Raw genomic sequence first — 17,516 nt, 5'->3', positions numbered from 1 at the left:
CCACCTTTAATTATGTGAGCCTGCCCAAGTTTTATATCATCATAGGAGGTCCTGCTTCCATTGGCAGAGAGTGGAGAGAGGGTTTTCTCAGTGGTGGCAGAAATCTCTAAGAGAGATACAGCAAAATCCCTCTCCTGTTTTTAGACTAGGGGTCTAAACTTGTGGTCCTCCAGGTGTTTTTACTTGAAGCCCATATGCTGGAAGCTGCCCAGAGTGGCTGGGACAACCCAGTGATATGAGCGGGGTACAATTATTGTAAGTCCCATCAGCCCCAGCACCTGGCCAATAGTCAAGCATGATGGGAGTTGTAGTTAAACAACCTCTGGAGGGACATAGGTTCCCCATCCCTATTTATAAAGATTGTTTCCCCCCCTACAAGTTTATAAAGCTCCTGTGCTTTTGAGATGATTTGGGCTCTTTTTATTTTTACAATTTAAGGTGCTTTGGGGAATGGATATTTTTAAAAAGTGGAAAGTAAGTAACTTAAAATAAATAAAATACAATACAATATCAAATAAATACAATATCAAATGGGATTTTCTAGGCTCACAAAGTGATTATGTGAAACTACTTCAGACTTAGTCAGACTCTTTTGTCCAGTACTGTCTGATTTAATTGGGGAACGTTTCCTAAGATTTGGGGGCAAAGCTCTTTAACTGGAGAGACTGAATCAGCCATTTGTTTTTTGACCACAGAACTATATGCCAGCTATGCTGTTAGAATCATAGAATTGTAGAGTTGGAAGGGACCCCGAGGGTCATCTAGTCCAACCCCCTGCAATGCAGGGATCTCAACACACTGTCTCCCATCCAAGTTGAAACCATAGCGGGCCCTGCTTAGCTTTGTAAACGTGCTAGCAGTTTTATTGCTACACCGCTTGTATTGTTAAAGCTTAAAAGGGCTTCAACCTGGTCATTATCTGGGTAGGGAAGATGGGAGGTTGTTCTGAAAGCTTCTCAGATGGAAGAGATGGATGATTTAAGGGCAATAAATAAATAGTCCGCCTTGTAGCTCTACCTTTTGCATATCATGCCACAAGCAGCCAGATGGCAAATTCCTCACTTGGATTGACATCGGCCACAAACTCCAATTATGTGAGTAATTGTTCACCAACGGGAGCCTGGTGTTCACAACAGGGCATGTGATAACTGTTGGAATAGCCGGTCTTTAGAGACTACGGCTATGCTGAGGCACCAGATGGTTAGCAATATGGGCTCAAGCCAAACACTCCTCAGATTACAAGAGGCCCTCGGAGGTCTTCGGATGTAGGCCTTTATGCCGATTAACACATTATAGAATGGAAATATAGAACTCATAGCCTTGCTTGTCAGCCTGGCATGGCACCTTTCCCACTTTTACTGAGACACTTCTGTCACTCACTCTATGAGTGTTAAATAGGGTTTGCACCAAATTTCACATGAAGTTAAATATGAAGTGAATTTGAAGGTTCTCCTGTAAGGAAAACATCTAGGCTTATGAGGGAAGGCAAAATAACTTTGCTTTAAGTTCTGCATAAATTCATCCCCAACGATTTTGTGAAAAGAGATTTGTCTCTCAAAGATTTTGCCGAAAGAGAAATTTGAAGCAAATTTGGAGATTTCTTCCTCGGTGAAAACGTATTAAGGATTTCAAAGGAAGCCAGTAGATCAGGGATGGGAAACCTGGGACTTCTATTCTCTTTCTATTCCAGCCACCATAGACAATGGTCAGAGATGATGGGAATTTGTAGTCCATCAACAGCTAAGGGGCTGCAGGATCCCCATCACTGTGTTAGACAAACAGAATTCGTTGGCACTAAGGTTTTGGTCTAGACAGCTACTCTGGTGGTGATACTGAAAGGAACTATTGTGGGAAAACAATTTAAAATGCAAGGAAATGTTTTTGTTTCAAGGTACGTGGTGACTTTTAATGGCATCCTGGTATTTCAGAAGACTAGCCGAATAATGACAACGTTGTGTGACAGCATGCCAGAAAGTTCTGAAACCACCTCCCTCGGCAACTAAGCTGGTAAGTGCAAAAATTTCTAAAATTTATACATTTCTAAAATATTGTGTGAAGTCTTGCTACAGCCCATTTTGCATATACAGTGGTACCTCGGGTTAAGTACTTTATTCGTTCCGGAGGTCCATTCTTAACCTGAAACTGTTCTTAACCTGAGCACCACTTTACCTAATGGGGCCTCCTGCTGCCGCCGTGCCGCCGGAGCACGATTTCTGTTCTCATCCTGAAGCAAAGTTCTTAACCTGAAGCACTATTTCTGGGTTAGCGGAGTCTGTAACCTGAAGTGTCTGTAACCCGAGGTACCACTGTACATGTCTTAGTTTGATACATACAGTTTTGCACCTGTATGTTCCACCCATGCGTTGTCCCTTCCATCTTTCCTTCTCCATTTACTGACAAGTCAACATTTTCTGGGTTATGGAAACAAAGAATTGAAAAGGACCTCGAGGGTCATCTAGTCCAACCCCCTGCACTGCAGGAAATTCAACTATATCATTCATGACAGATGGCCATCCAACCTTTGCTTTAAAACCTCAAATGAAGTCCGCCACCTCCCGAGGGAGCCCGTTCCACTGTAAAACAACAAACAACTCTTACCATCAGAAGGTTCTCCCTGATAATCTGCTTTAATTCATTGTTAATTAATTCATTGTTTCCTGTAGCAGGAAACCCCCCCCCCAATCATTCAGTTTGTACAAACTTCACACACACTCACACTCACACACTACATACACTACGCTTCTGTTATGAATTTATAGAAAAATCAACCATACACCGGATTTGCACTGTTCCACTTTTATTTTACTCCATATGACAAGGACTATCAAAGGGGGGTGGCTTGGTTCTGGTCAGCCATAATCCCTTAAATGTGAGAGCATGTACTCAGGAGCCCTGCCCAGTTGCTATGCCAACCCTGATGGTCTCAGACAGAAGACCATCAACAACACAACGGACTGCATACACGAGTGGATACAACACGGACTATAACAAAGGAACAGTGATTGGATTCCCCCTGAGGGGGCAGGAAACTGCGACTACCTTTTGTCTTCTGAAAATGACTCATGGGGAGGGGGAGAAGGAAACCAGCCAGGTGACAGGACACTCAGGTTACCACCACAACTCCTCCCTCAACCCCTCCTTTCTGTAATGTATGCATGATGTTTCTGGGGGTGGTCTTGATCTACAGGGTGGGAATTTCAAAAGTTTTTATAAGGCCTTGCACACCATTTTTCCTCTGTCTTTCCTCTCTCCTGCAAGTGAGGGGAACACCCTGTTGCAACAGTTCAATAAAGGCCAAGCCTACAGGCTGCTGTTTTGCTCCAAGTTATCCTGGTTGGTGTCTTTGTTTTTGTCCAAGGGAGCCCTCGGATTTTTCCGGTAACATTCCCATTTCAGCCAAACTTTGAAACGATGGTTGCATAAAATAGAATCTCCAACCACAGTTCATTTTGGTTTAAGATCCTGGCTTGGTCTGATCTTGGGAACCACAGCTTCCCTGTTCAGACACTGAAATAATAATTAACTCGGGAAGTGTTGAAGCATTGCAAAAGAGGAGAGAAGGAGCAGCACAAGGATGCTGCATGAGATACATGTCTGAATTGGGCCTGTGTCAGGAGCGCAGGCTGGCTAGATGATGAGATTAACCAGATGTAAGCACTAGCATTCAGCGATTTTGCATATGCTTCCCACATTGCTTTCCTAACGCCTTACAATATGCATAGAAAAGTGTTGCGATGTCCCCCATCCCTGCCCATCTCCCTGGACAACTAATGTATACCATACACAACCGTTCCAAATTCCTTGGATCTTGCACAGTCAGATATGCTTAGAACTGCCCTCTCCAGTCAGTGCTAGGATTCTGCAAAACAATCCTGGCAGGTTAGCGAATATTTAGCACAAATCACTGGTTAGCAAAATCGCTCTTTGGGTGGTTCATGCTGTCAGACAGCAAGACAGCAAGCCAACAACTCTTCTGTCGGGGTGCAACACTTAAATTGCAGCCATCTTCTGCTTCCAGCTCTAAATTTGATTGTCAGAAGCCAGGGCCCTACCAGCCTCACATATTACACAGAGCTGCTATGTTTTTGCTCCCTGATAAGTAGACGATTGTGACCTGTGTGAGCAAGTCTGTCTGTGTATTATCCCCGTGAGTAGTTTCTTGGAAGAAAGTTAATCGAGGTTCAGGGATCGCAGAGCAAGCACAACTGATTTGGGTTTGAAAGAAACATGGAAATCATTTTTTAAAGAATTGAAATACAGTGGTACCTCAGGTTACAGACACTTCAGGTTACAGATGCTTCAGGTTACAGACTCCGCTAACCCAGAAATAGTACCTCGGGTTAAGAACTTTGCTTCAGGATGAGAACAGAAATTGCGCCATGGCGGCAGCGGGGAGGCCCCATTAGCTAAAGTGGTACCTCAGGTTAAGAACAGTTTCATGTTAAGAACGGACCTCCAGAACGAATTAAGTTCTTAACCCGAGGTACCACTGTATTTGCTTTTCTTTTTGACGAGATGGTTATCCATGGCTGGATCATTTATCTTGCATCTCAGATCTGAGCCTCTGGATGGTGATTGTCCAATTGTAGCAGTAGTGTCTGATTAGCACCCTCTATATTTCTTTTTACAGACTTCTGTCAATTATAGTGAACTTAGTAAATTGGTCGGTTTCCTGCTGAGACTGTTTTTCAGTAAGTTAGATATCTAACTAACTGTGTTTCAGGATTTAACTGTGTTTGAAGGGACTGCGTTCCAACTGAGGATGGGGGAGGGAATTCAATTCCGTTCACATGTAAAAATCCAAACCTATCTGGTTCACACTTTTTGAAACACAGCCATCCTTGGAAACGCACACTTTTCTAAATTTTACAATTCAGTTCCCCACCAAGTAATGTGTACTAAATTGCATATACTAGGATAAAATGCAAAATGCCCTACACTGTGCATATGAAAAGGTACATATTAGGGGAAGTTATATATAAACAGGGATGCGGGTGGCGCTGTGGTCTAAACCACTGAGCCTAGGGCTTGCTGATTGGAAGGTCGGTGGTTCAAATCCCCGCTACGGGGTGAGCTCCCGTTGCTTGGTCCCAGCTCCTGCCAACCTAGCAGTTCGAAAGCACATCAAAGTGCAAGTAGATAAATAGGTACCGCTCCAGTGGGAAGGTAAACGGCGTTTCCGTGCGCTACTCTAGTTTCTCCAGAAGCGGCTTAGTCATGCTGCCCACATGATCCGGAAAAACTGTCTGTGGACAAACGTCGGCTCCCTTGGCCAGTAAAGCGAGATGAGCGCCGCAACCCCAGAGTCGTTCGCGACTGGACTTAATTGTCAGGGATCCTTTACCCTTACCTTTTAGATATAGACATCTGTGCATTAAGAGAAATTTGCATTAAATGCTGATAAATGTGCATGGGGACTTTTTAAAAAATAAAAAAAATACAAACTGATCTTCCCCTGTGCATGACCTGCATCCCCTCCATATCTACTCTAAAGAGTTGGGAAAACGCCTAGAACAGATTTAAGGGGCACATGGAATTTCAGATTCTTTTACTTTCTCACTTTCCTAGTCTTAAGTTCAGTTTTCCTCATAAAAATTTACCAGTGTTTTAGTAAGCAATTTTACCTAAGACAATTTAATTTTCTATGTTATTTTCACTCACATGCATTTAATGTACACTGTCCAGTAATAAGCACATTTTTGTGTACATTATTTGGTTGGGGAATTCCAATTACAAAATTCGGAGATGTGCACATTTCAAAAGATTGCTGTGGTTTTTGGAGGAAGTGTGAACCAAATGCCCTGCCCCTGCATGTTGTTGTTGTTTAGTCATTTAGTCGTGTCCGACTCTTCGTGACCCAAGGACCAGAGCATGCCAGGCACTCCTGTCTTCCACTGCCTCCCGCAGTATGCCCCTGCATACTATATATATATTGTTAAAGCATATTTGATTTCTGCCTTTAAAAAGCAAGATAGTGACTTTCCTAAAAGAGAAAGGGATTGTCCCTGGAAAGTTGGAACAATCGGATTGTTGTGTGCAAGAAGCGGAAACCTTTACTGAAAACAACAGCAGTTATTTGGATTTTTGCTAGTTGAAACTACTTCCATTTCAAGATGGAATTCACCAGTTTAACCTGTGTGGACCTGATCAACCCTCGCACGTCAAGGGGTATAATGAAGATGGGTATTTGAATTGCCATTGAAATCTCTTCCTCAGTCATTGCCTCCCTCTAATAGATGATGCTTATAAGTTTAAGTGCATTTCAAGTTGCGCTGGACATCAGGCTCTGACCAGGGTGTGAACATTTGGGGCAGATCTAGAGATCCTTAACCTGAGATCAGGTTCACAGATTTTAAAAATGTGGCCTTATAGTAGCAGACTGTGCCATATACTCCCCCCCTTCCCTGTGTAGCTTGTACTCCCAAGTGAATCATCCTTTCTAATGTAAATAAAGCTTAGAAGATCCCCAGTAGCTTCTCTTGGTGCCTGAGTTTCATATTCCTGTGGGAATGTTGCATGAAGACAGAAGGGGAGAAAATGAAACCGGAGAGACTTGATTTCAGCTAAAATATTCCAAGACATTGAAATGATCTATTCCCATCCATCTCATTATCTGTAATTGCCCCCAAACCAATGAAGCCCTGTTCCTTTTTTAACTAGCAGTATGTGCTCCCCCCCCCCCCACCTGCTCTATCAACAGAAACACGGGAGTTGCCACATCCATTTTGGCGCCTTTCTGAAATCCCCTTGTGGATTTTACTTCTCACAAGGTGGAAGTTTGACTAGGCACAAATCCCAAAGGGAGGGATGCTAGCCCTTCAGGTAACGTGGGAAACCAAATGAAGAGCCACACACTTAAGCCCACACTGTGCCTGACGCTGGGTGTGTTCCCATGCAGTTGCTCTTCTGGTTTTGCAAGATTTAAAAGAGGGTAAGGTAGGACGTGCCTGTTTTCATCAGGGAAATATTGAAGAGTATGGAGTTATGTGTACCCTGAGCCATGGAGATAAGTAACTATATAACCTTGAGAAGACATCTGAAGGCAGCCCTGTATAGTTTTTTTATCATCTTATATATATATATTGGAAACCGCCCAGAGTGGCTGGGACAACCCAGTCAGATGGGTGGGCTATAAATATTATTATTATTATTATTATTATTATTATTATTATTATTATTATTAAACAGGACAATCTCTATGGAGAAATGTTGGAGGGTATGTAGTCCTCACAGAACCATAGTTCCTTGGGCATGGGGAGGGATTAAGAGGTTTGTAGTGTAGATCAGTGTTGGTTCCAGTTTTTCTTTGGAGAGGGGTCACAACAATGTCCTTGGATAGGTAAAAAGGTAAAGGACCCCTGGATGGTTAAGTCCAGTCAAGGGCAACTATGGGGTTGTGGCGCTCATCTTGCTTTCAGGCCAAGGGAGCCAGTGTTTGTCCACAGACAGCTTTCCGGTCATGTGGCCAGCATGACTAAACCAATTCTGGCGTAACGGGACACCGTGGTGGAAGCCAGAGCTCACGGAAACACAGTTTACCTTCCCACTGCTGTGGTGCCTATTTATCTACTTGTACTGGGCTGCTTTCAAACTGCTAGGTTGGCAGGAGCTGGGACAGAGCAATGAGCTCACTCCGTCACAGGGATACGAACCGCCGACCTTCTGGTTGGCAAGCCCAAGAGGCTCAGTGGTTTAGACCACAGCACCACCCATGTAACTTGGATAAGATGCCCTGAGCGGGCCCTTCTTATGATTCTCACCAGGCCTGTTATTCAAGACAGATAGTGTTGCACGATCCTTTCTTTCCATGGCCAGGAAACCTAGCAATAAGCAGCCACTGAATGAACAGTCAGCATTCATGCCAACAAATCATTCAACAAGTTCTTGAACAAATTTGTTTAACTGTTATGTGCTGAGTTGAATAGGATCCAAACTGCAGCAGTCTGATTGGTCCTAGAACAATAGGATCCAAAAGGCAGCAGTCTGATTGGTCCTAGAACAATAGGATTCAGAATGCAGCAGTCTGATTGGTCCTAGAACAATAGGATTCAGAATGCAGCAGTCTGATTGGTCCTAGAACAAGGCAGCAGTATGATTGGTTGGCAGGAACCACCCAATCATGCTCCAGATAGAAGTGAATCCACAACCTGATTGGCTTACAGTAGAATTCCGGAATTAGCCAATCGTGTGCAGCCCATTGTGTAAATAATGTATATAAAGCAGATACTTTGAGGGGACATTCATTCATTCCTCCTCACCACTATGAGCTGAATAAAGAGCATGAAATCACTTTGCGACTCTGAGTATATTTCATTAACCCTCCCAAAAATGCCTCTGTGAGCTAAATAAATTGGAATGCCTAGATTAAGAATAAAGCCCAATGTATTCTAAATTAGGTGTACAGTTTAAATTAATTAATTAAAAGGAGTGGAAGAGTCTTGCAGTTCTTGTTTTAAAAGGGGTCACCTTGGAGCTGAATAAATCATTGGCAAGGCATGTTAGGACCATCCTTATTTTCGAGGGAAAGTCCCGACCAATTTTATTTATTTACTTTAAAAAACAACAACATTTATATACTGCTTGATTATAAGAAAACCTCAATGTGGTTTATAAAACACGAAAACTGTGGGCCAGCCACCTTCTTTTCTGTATAATGTCCTTGTCTGCGGGCAAAACCAGCTCCCTCGGCCTGAAGCGAGATGAGCGTCACACCCCATAGTCAAGTTTGACTGGACTTAACCGTCCAGGAGTCCTTTACTTCATACGTAAGACCAGGAGCCAAGAACTTGCTTTCTTGCCACTCCTAAAATTTAACTGTTATTCATGTAGAATGCAGATTCTCTTTAAAGTGAAAAACAAACTGATAGGCTATGGAGCTTCCTGTTATGTATGGAAGGACAGAGGAAACCTATTCCATTATAAGTAGTTATCATTTTTGAATGATTAAGCTAGACATAGGCGTTGCATGGGACGCGGGTGGCACTGTGGGTTAAACCACAGAGCCTAGGACTTGCTGATCAGAAGGTTGGTGAATCCCCACCATGGGGTGAGCTCCTGTTGCTCGGTCCCTGCTCCTGCCAACCTAGCAGTTCAAAAGCATGTCAAAGTGCAAGTAGATAAATAGGTACCGCTCCAGCGGGAAGATAAACAGCGTTTCCGTGCACTGCTCTGGCTCGCCAGCAGCGGCTTAGTCATGCTGGCCACATGACCCGGAAGCTGTACGCCGGCTTCCTCAGCCAATAAAGCGAGATGAGCGCCGCAAGACCAGTCAGTCATGACTGGACCTAATGGTCAGGGGTCCCTTTACCTTTATCTTAGGCCTTGCATGTCTCTTTTGAATTGTTACAATATTATGATATGAAGTAACAAAACCCTGGGTCTGCATTGTAGTCCGCCAAATCTGGAGACTGTCGGGGTTTAAATGCACACAAAATACATTGAATAATAACAACTAATTAATAATAATAACCTTAATGACAAAAAATGTTCTTATCGTGCACTGCTTTGTCACCTCACGTACAAGTTCTGGTGGACCTTGTTGAATCTTGCTCCCCCTTTTAACTATTGAAATTTGAAGTGGTGCCTCTGGACTAGAGGGCGTTTTGCTCTTTGCCTGTTTTTGAATGGAGATGGCATGGGGTAAGGGCAGAATTACAAAAGAAAGATGCACATGGCCAATGGAGGGAGAGGATGAGCCCAGGAAAGGGAACGTAGTTATTCAGTCCTTGACACCTTTTTAAGTCAGTATGATAATTACTCAGGAATAACTGCATAAGGATGACTATGCAAATGGGGAATAAATTATTCATGAGGCAGCGGGCATTTATTATTGTAATTTAAGTGTCATTAGGACATGTTCACATAACTAACACTTGCGGTTAATGAATATATTAAGTAATCTTTGAAAGGCAAATTCGGTGAGAATCCCAAACTCCTTCACTTAGTGTTTTAGTTGCGCTGAATTTGATATTGCTGCTGTCTGCCACACTCATTTATGTTTTCTGTTGTTGTTGCTGTTAGGTGTGTAACGTTGTGAGGAACAGTTGAGAGAGTTGGGCATGTCTAGCCTGGGAAAGAGGCAACTGAGAGGAGATACAATAGCTATCTTCAAATATCTCAAGGGCTGTCACATGGAAGATGGAGCAAGCTGGTTTTCTCCTGCTCTGAAGGGTAGGAGCCAAACCAATGGATTCAAGTTACAAGAAAGGAGATTCCGGCTAAATACCAGGAATAACTTTCTGATGGTAAGAGCTGTTTGACAATGGAATAGATGCCCCTGTGAGGTGGTTGAACTTCCCTCCTCTGAAGGTTTTTAAAGCAGAGGTTGGATGGCCATCTGTCATGGATGCTTTAGTTGGTCCCTTCCAACTCTACGATTCTATAATTCTAACTTGCCCCCAAGACTAAAATAATATTATCCAACAGACCTTGCAAATGTAGTGTGTGGGCTAGCTACCAAGAGAGTAAGGAAGAAGAGGATCCATAACATTTTAAGTCTGTGCCATATAGGCCATTCCTGTGTGCCACACTTTTCAAGCAGGCTTGTTGGAGCAGGTACAGGAGCACCTACTCAAAAGTGCAGTCCATATTAGCTCTGCACAGTGACTAAACCAAGTGCATGATGGGAATGGGAACTTGTGGAACATCACCTCTTCCAGTAGCGTGGCATGTGATACTCTTGGTCTAGTGTGTACTTGCAGAGTCACACATACCTCCAGTCTAAATTTATTGGGTGTGTTGTCGCCTCTCCAGTTTGGAGAGATCCTATTCCTTTGGATTCTACCACCCTGAACACGTTGCTGTCACCTAAACCTCAAGGATGATAACTGGAGAGACTGGCGTTTGATATGTGAAAGGGAAATACAGTGGTCATTCATAGCCGCATGGGGGAAATCGGACGTCTACAGTGAGCCTTGTCATGGCAGGTGCCTGAGGATGCCAGCTGCTGGTTCCAGATTTATATGAGTGCTACCCCATTCATTCTAATGGAGGAAGCAGATATATGTATGCACTCTTCTAAATGAGTGGATTTTCTATTCCTCCACTATAATGACTGTTTAGGGAAGTTTTTGATGTTTGATTGTGTCTTTAATATTCTGTTGGGAGCCGCCCACAGTGGCTGGGCAAACCTGGCCAGATGGGTGGGGTATAAATAATAAGTTGCGATGATGATGATGATGATGATGACTGGGGGAAGCAGCATGCACAAGAAATCCATGTGAACATCCAAGCACAAGTCCCTAAATAAAACCCTAGTCCAGTCTAGTAGGGTGTGTTGAATTTTTGAACTTTCAAATTCCCAAAATGAGGATTGCAAAAAAAAATATAACATGACATGGGAGTTCAAAATATACTTTGGTAAAATTAATATAATATAGTTTTGCTTGGTAAGTAGAATGTGTGTAAAATTGCACAGCAATCATTTAAACTGATTGCCAAGTACCTGCAGTTATAGTTTATATTAATATTTTTACTACTACCCAAATTGGTGGCCATCACTATATTTTGTGGGACCAGGTTAGTTGAGAGACTGCCTTATCCCTTACATGCCCAGTAAATCTCTGTGGTCTGTGGAAGAGTTTCTCATGCAAGTTCCAAAGATCTCAGACGTCTGCTCTGCAGTAACTTGGAGCAGGGTTTTTGTGTGTGGCTGCCCCTGTTCTGTGGAACAGCATTCCTCTCATGGTACGACAGGTGCCCATCACCTGCACTTTCTGTAAACAATTGAAGACATTTTTGTTTCAAAAGCTTTCCCAGATAGATAAATGGGTCTTTACCATGGGTGTCTACTTCAGAAATTTTGTTTCAAATGCATTTGCTATTATTATTTTTAATTATCTTGAGTGCACATTGCCTTGAGATGGTTGTTTTGAAGGTGATTAATCAATCAATCAATCATAATAACTATGTTCTCTGTGAAGAATTATTTCCTTCCCTTTTTTTATCTGCCTGCATCTCCCACAATTGAGCGTTGTTTGATTAAACTGGTTCTCATATCATGAGAGACGGAGAAGCTTTTCTCCGTACATACCATGTATCACACAGGAAACGGTGAACCTGGCATATGAACCCCTTCCTATAATTTTGAAGGAAAATGTCACCAGACCACTTTAAATTCTTAAATGGCAATGCTTCAGCAGCCAGCCATTTTTTAGGGAATGTGTGGAGTGTTTATTCCTTTATTGTAAATGGAGCCTTAAACTGCAAGCCTTTACAAGTCTACTCAGAAGTAAGTCCCACTGTATTTAATGGCGCTTACTCCCAGGTAACTGGGTAAACGCTGTGCAGCCTTACACTACAACCCAAAGCATTTTTACTCAGAACTAAGTCCCAATGAGTTCAATAGGATTTACTCAGGTATGTTCCCGATCAGTCTCACAGTTTCTTCTTCTTCTTAGTATTACAGTGGTACCTCGGGTTACATACGCTTCAGGTTACACACTCCGCTAACCCAGAAATAGTACCTCGAGTTAAGAACTTTGCTTCGAGTTAAGAACTTTGTTTTAGCAGGAATGTTATAAAGGATTAAGAAAAAACAGATTGTTAATTGGTGAAAGGGAAAGTAAAGTTACATTATATTAAGATAAATTATAGGACAAAAACTGGAAAAGATGGAAAGGACTTGCTGAAATAGCTAACTGAACTAGAATACAAAAAAGGGAGGTGTGAGGAGGTCAAGGAAACAAGCAAATGAAAGATAAGTTATGGGAAGGTTCATTGTGTTTTTTTTAACTGTTTTTATTTTTTTGCTTTTCTTTTCTTACTTTTTTTCTTTTTTTTCTTTTTCTCTTTTTCCTTATTGTGATGTGTTGTTTTGTTTTTGCTTAATATGGTGTTTTCTATTTTTCCTTTTTGTAACCTTCAAAACTTTAATAAATATTATTTTTTTTTTTTAAAAAAAAGAACTTTGCTTCAGGATGAGGACAGAAATTGCGAGGCCCCATTAGCTAAAGTGGTGCTTCAGGTTAAGAACAGTTTCAGGTTAAGAACGGGCCTCCAGAATGAATTAAGTACGTAACCAGAAGTACCACTGTATTTATTATTGTTCTTGTTGTTGTTGTTAGCCGCTCTGAGTCCAGCTTCGGCTGGGGAGGGCAGGATATAAATAAAATATTATTATTATATTATTAATTATATCTCATCTTTTCCCCCGGCAGAGACTCAAGGCAGCCTACAGCTAAAATTCCATTCCATTTATCTGTTGAAGGTGTCGTACACGATCCCTTTCCTCGCACATTTTTTCTTTACAACAATCTTGTGAGGTAGGTTGGGCGGAAAGGTTGCAATTTGCTCAAGGTGACCAATGTATAATTTTGTGCGGGCCATCAAATGCCAGAGAAACCTCTTGATGTCGAATAGAATGTCCATATTTTCACTGGAAAAATGTTGGAGGGCATGCGTAACACATTGCAGTAATCTAACCTAGAGGTTACTAGAGCATAACTGACAGTAGTCAGGCTATCCCTGTCCAGACAGGCACAGCTGGGCCACCAACCGAAATTTATGGAAGGCACTGTGGCCACCTGAGTCTCGAGCAACTGTAAAGGATTCAGAGGTATGAGAGAACTAAATTATTTACTCAACTGGGCAAAGTATACAACCTCAACCGTTATGATATTGTTGCTGACTCAGGATATTAATTGAGTCAGGTACATATTGTTCTGATGCACTCTTCTTTTAGCTTTTGGTGGGTGACTGGGGGGAGGGAACTGAGGAAGAAAGAGAAATTAAAATTTAAGCAGATAAAAATCCCAAGTGGTTTCTCTTTTTTCTGATGACATTTGGTGAAATCAAAATAGCAGGCACCAAATGTATTCTGGAAATGAAGGCTTTCCGTCCTCAGGGAGGGTGGATGATAGTCTGCTTACTTGGAAGACACAGGTCTCGGGAGATGTTTAAGCAATCGCACACCTCAGGGGTTGGGCGGAAGGCGGCGTTGGGGGGAGTGAACTTCGGCTTTCTGGGTAGCAGATTCCCAACACACGTGAAGCAAATGAGAACGCAGACAACAGCACAAACAAAAATGCAAAAGGGAGATGTGACATGACAAAGGCAGAAGGTTTATTGTTATGTACAAAGACAGGAAAGCTAAATGCATGCAGATGCCCACACAGACACACAATGTAGCTGAAAAATACACATTCACAAAGAGAAGGACAAACAAGCATGTGTGAAGACAGAAGATGCTCTTGATGACGAGGTGGTTAAAGAAAGCGACAGTCTGCAGGGTTGCATTGAAAACACCAGCATTAACAGCATGTATACAGTTCAATAAGACTAGAAAACTGCTTTGCAGTATTGTGTTAGTGATCACATAAGACACATCATACGTATACAGTTTCCCTCCGATATCAGGCTCCTAGCTCTGCACAAATATTCAGAGGGTTATTTATACGCTCCGTGTCTATCTTATATGGTTTTTGTGCTTGATCTATTTTTCATCTCGTGAAATAGCAGCACGGTATGCAAGGGAAATGCCCCTGAGAGTTCAAAGTTTCCAAATTCCATGTTTCCTTACACCAACCTAAAATGCACCTTGCTTTTGTAGAACCCTTTGTGGTGCTTAGCTCTCGTTCAAGTTTCTATTCTTTCCCTTATGTGCCTATAAAGAAATCTTATCTGTGGCAATCAGCTCTGAGCTCTTTTGTAATGTATTTTAAAAATAGTGTGCTTCAGCTATGACAATCTCTAAGGCAACCTTCTCCAACCGTGTGGGATGCCCTTCCCGCACAAATCCCAATGGGTTTCTGGCACCAGTGAAAAATGTATCTGTTCACCCAGGCCTTTGGTTACACTGGGTGTGGAGCTTCCGACCTGCCCCTGCTGGTCTTATTTATTGCTGTATGTAATGTAGCGTTATTTAATTTGTGACAGTGCTATTTTTATTTTTATTTTAGAAAAAGAGGTGCCAGAACTCGCCATGAATGCTTTGCTTGTTCTCTTAAATGCAATGGTGTCTACCTGAGAGGTGCTGGAACTGAGTTCCTTCTGCAAAAAAAGGCCCTGGTTTTACACGGATTGTGTATTTTATACAGATTTATTTAATAAATCTGTAACCCTACGCTTCCTCCCAAAGAAGTCCAGCACAGCAAACAACAAGTGATAAAACTACAAAAAACATCTTTTGAAACTGTTCCAATAAAGATGCAGGCTGGGAAAGATCTCAACTTAGAAGGCTTATGGGAAATATCTAATAATATTCAAGGGGAGCGCATTCCAAAGGGCAGGTGCCACAGCACTAAAGATTCGATTTCTACATTATGTGGAAAGGACTCCTTGATAGGATGGGGTCTTCAGGAGACTTGCACTGGCATAGCACAGTGATTGATTGGCTGGAAATATAAGGGGTGAAGAGTCTTTTAGGAATGAGGCAAACCCCCTTGGGAGGGCTGTGTAGTCTGAAATGTGGTATACAAATAAATGAAAAGTAAAAATGAAATCCTGGTGCCCTGGACTGCAACTCACATCAGCCTCTGCCAGCAAAGGGAGATGTATTCCAAAATATCTGGATTACACCTGTTTGGGGAGACAAGCCCTGAGGCAGTACAGTCATTAGTTTATATTATCAGTGGTGGCCGAGAGAACGTGTTTTACTCAATTGCATGATACACGACTTTTTCCATTCGTAAGAACTTCAGGGCATTGGTGGTACATTTGTTCTTTGGTACCAAAGCCAAATTGTGATTTGGGGTGGGAAAAGGAAGCGGGATTTATCATTAAAAAAATTAATTTAACTAATAAACAAGTTAGTTTACCTCTTGTTTTTGCTCCTGCACTAGCAGACATTATTATTATTTTTGATTAAATTTATATACTGTCCATCTGAAGATCACAGGGTGGTTTTTAAAGTTTCATAGGATTATTAAATTGATTGCTTAAGTCCTTTTCGGTACAAAGCAATTTGCAACCAAAGTAAATAATAATAATAAAATCACAAACATCATTAAAACAGATTTAACAGTATAATGTATAAGAAAGCTATAATAATAATTTATTATTTATATGCCGCTGATCTGACCTCTTCAACGTTTGGCCTTTGGATGTTACTGGACTACAACTTCCATTATTCCTTTACCATAGACTACGCTGGCTGGGTATGATGGGAATTGCAGTCCTACAACATCTGGCAAGCCAAGGTGGAAGAACTCTGGCCTCCAAATTTCTTCTCAACTCTTAATGTTCTATGACTCTATTATGAGGCTAGCTTATTTACATTGTTTTCACACGTGTCAGGGGTTCGGGAGCAGGAGCACAGGGGAGAGAGGAAATGGAGAGCGAGGGGGAGGAATCCGAGGGCAGCGTAGGGGAGTATGACAGTGACCCGAGAGATTCCATGAGCTTCTCCAGCGAATCAGAAGATTCCCAGAAGGGGGCGCCGATGGTCAGGGCAAGGGGGGTCCCAGGGGGGATGCACCAGAAACAAGGAGCCAGCGGGGAACCCCAAAGCAGCCGCGGGGGATCAGGACCAGTTTCCCCACCAGAGCGTAGTGGGGGGGAAGAGTCACATGTGTCAGGACCAGAGTCTCCTCCAGCGGGGAGAGAAGATGAGTCAGGGCTGACCACGCCTCCATCGGAGAGTGGGGGAATGGAGGGGAGGTCAGTTGCAGCTAGCCCCCCTGAAGGGGGAAGCAGTGACAGCAGCAGTGAAATGGTCAGGAGGAAAGTTGCTGGCTGGGCGCGCGCGCCAAGTTCAAATGTACAGGCGCGGGGGACAGCAGGAGACCCGGATGGGGAACCAGCTCCTAAAGCCCGCCGGAGGGAGGGGGAAGGCTCAGGGGACTCAGCGTCAGAAGAGTCTTGAAAGGGCGAGACCCCGGCGGGCAGGCGGACCCAGAGGAGGAAGGAGCAGAGGAAGAGGTGGAGCAAGGCTAGGGTCTTAAACTGGTGTCTTGGGGGAGGAGATTCAGACGGAGCATCAGCGGTCTAAACCTTGAGACATAGAGCTGCGCGCTGCGGCTCTGGAAGTGAAACTGAACTTCAATAAAGACTTTTGTATTTAACAACGAAGCAGCGTTGGTCCTTTGTGAGCTGGGACCTCGGGCAGCTCTGACAACACGATATTTTATGGATTGATCTTTTAAACATTTTCTGTATTTACTGATACTATGATTACAACCATACCTAACATGTTTCGAATAGTTATGTTGTGAGCCACTTCAGCCACAATTTTGTGGGAAAGCGCTATACAAATGGGAAGTATTTCAAATCCAAACTGCTAAGCAATTCCAGAAGATGCAGCTATTCTTTTGAAATATCAAAAACTTGCTTTAGGGATGTTTTGCTTTCATCTCACATTCAAAGCTGAACTGCACCAAGAAGCGTGAATCTGCTTCACAGCCTCTCCATCAGAATCAGGGCACCAAATAATGCACATTTTAAATATGCTCAAAATGTTAGAGAAACGGAATCGGCGTGTGATTATGGTTACCCTCGCTGTTCTGATTCCCAGCCTAGCTGTACTTGTTTGGCCAATCTTCCATTGTGCTCTGACGGCTTTAAAAACGATGCCCCCAATC

General features: G+C 42.7%; 1 protein-coding gene and 1 long non-coding RNA gene across 4 annotated transcripts in view; one reads left to right on the top strand and one right to left on the bottom strand.

Annotated features, from left to right (window-relative positions):
• The window catches only part of CRB1 (crumbs cell polarity complex component 1), a 163,150-nt gene that overhangs the window by 5,562 nt on the left and 140,072 nt on the right, over positions 1-17,516 (bottom strand). The window lies entirely within an intron of this gene.
• On the top strand, positions 547-15,536 carry LOC310765446. Of its 2 annotated transcripts, none has more exons than XR_014549591.1 (3): positions 547-2,007; positions 10,021-10,170; positions 13,158-15,536. It is a non-coding gene; the product is annotated as an uncharacterized lncRNA (long non-coding RNA). The 2 variants fall into 2 exon arrangements; XR_014549592.1 differs by having other exon boundaries at positions 10,021-10,244.

This window comes from Podarcis filfolensis (genome assembly GCF_964270895.1).
Source record: "Podarcis filfolensis genome assembly, chromosome: 6".
In the NCBI taxonomy this organism is placed as follows: domain Eukaryota; kingdom Metazoa; phylum Chordata; class Lepidosauria; order Squamata; family Lacertidae; genus Podarcis; species Podarcis filfolensis.
The sequence above is the reverse complement of the archived record's forward strand: the minus strand, read 5'-3'. Positions and strand labels throughout refer to the sequence as shown.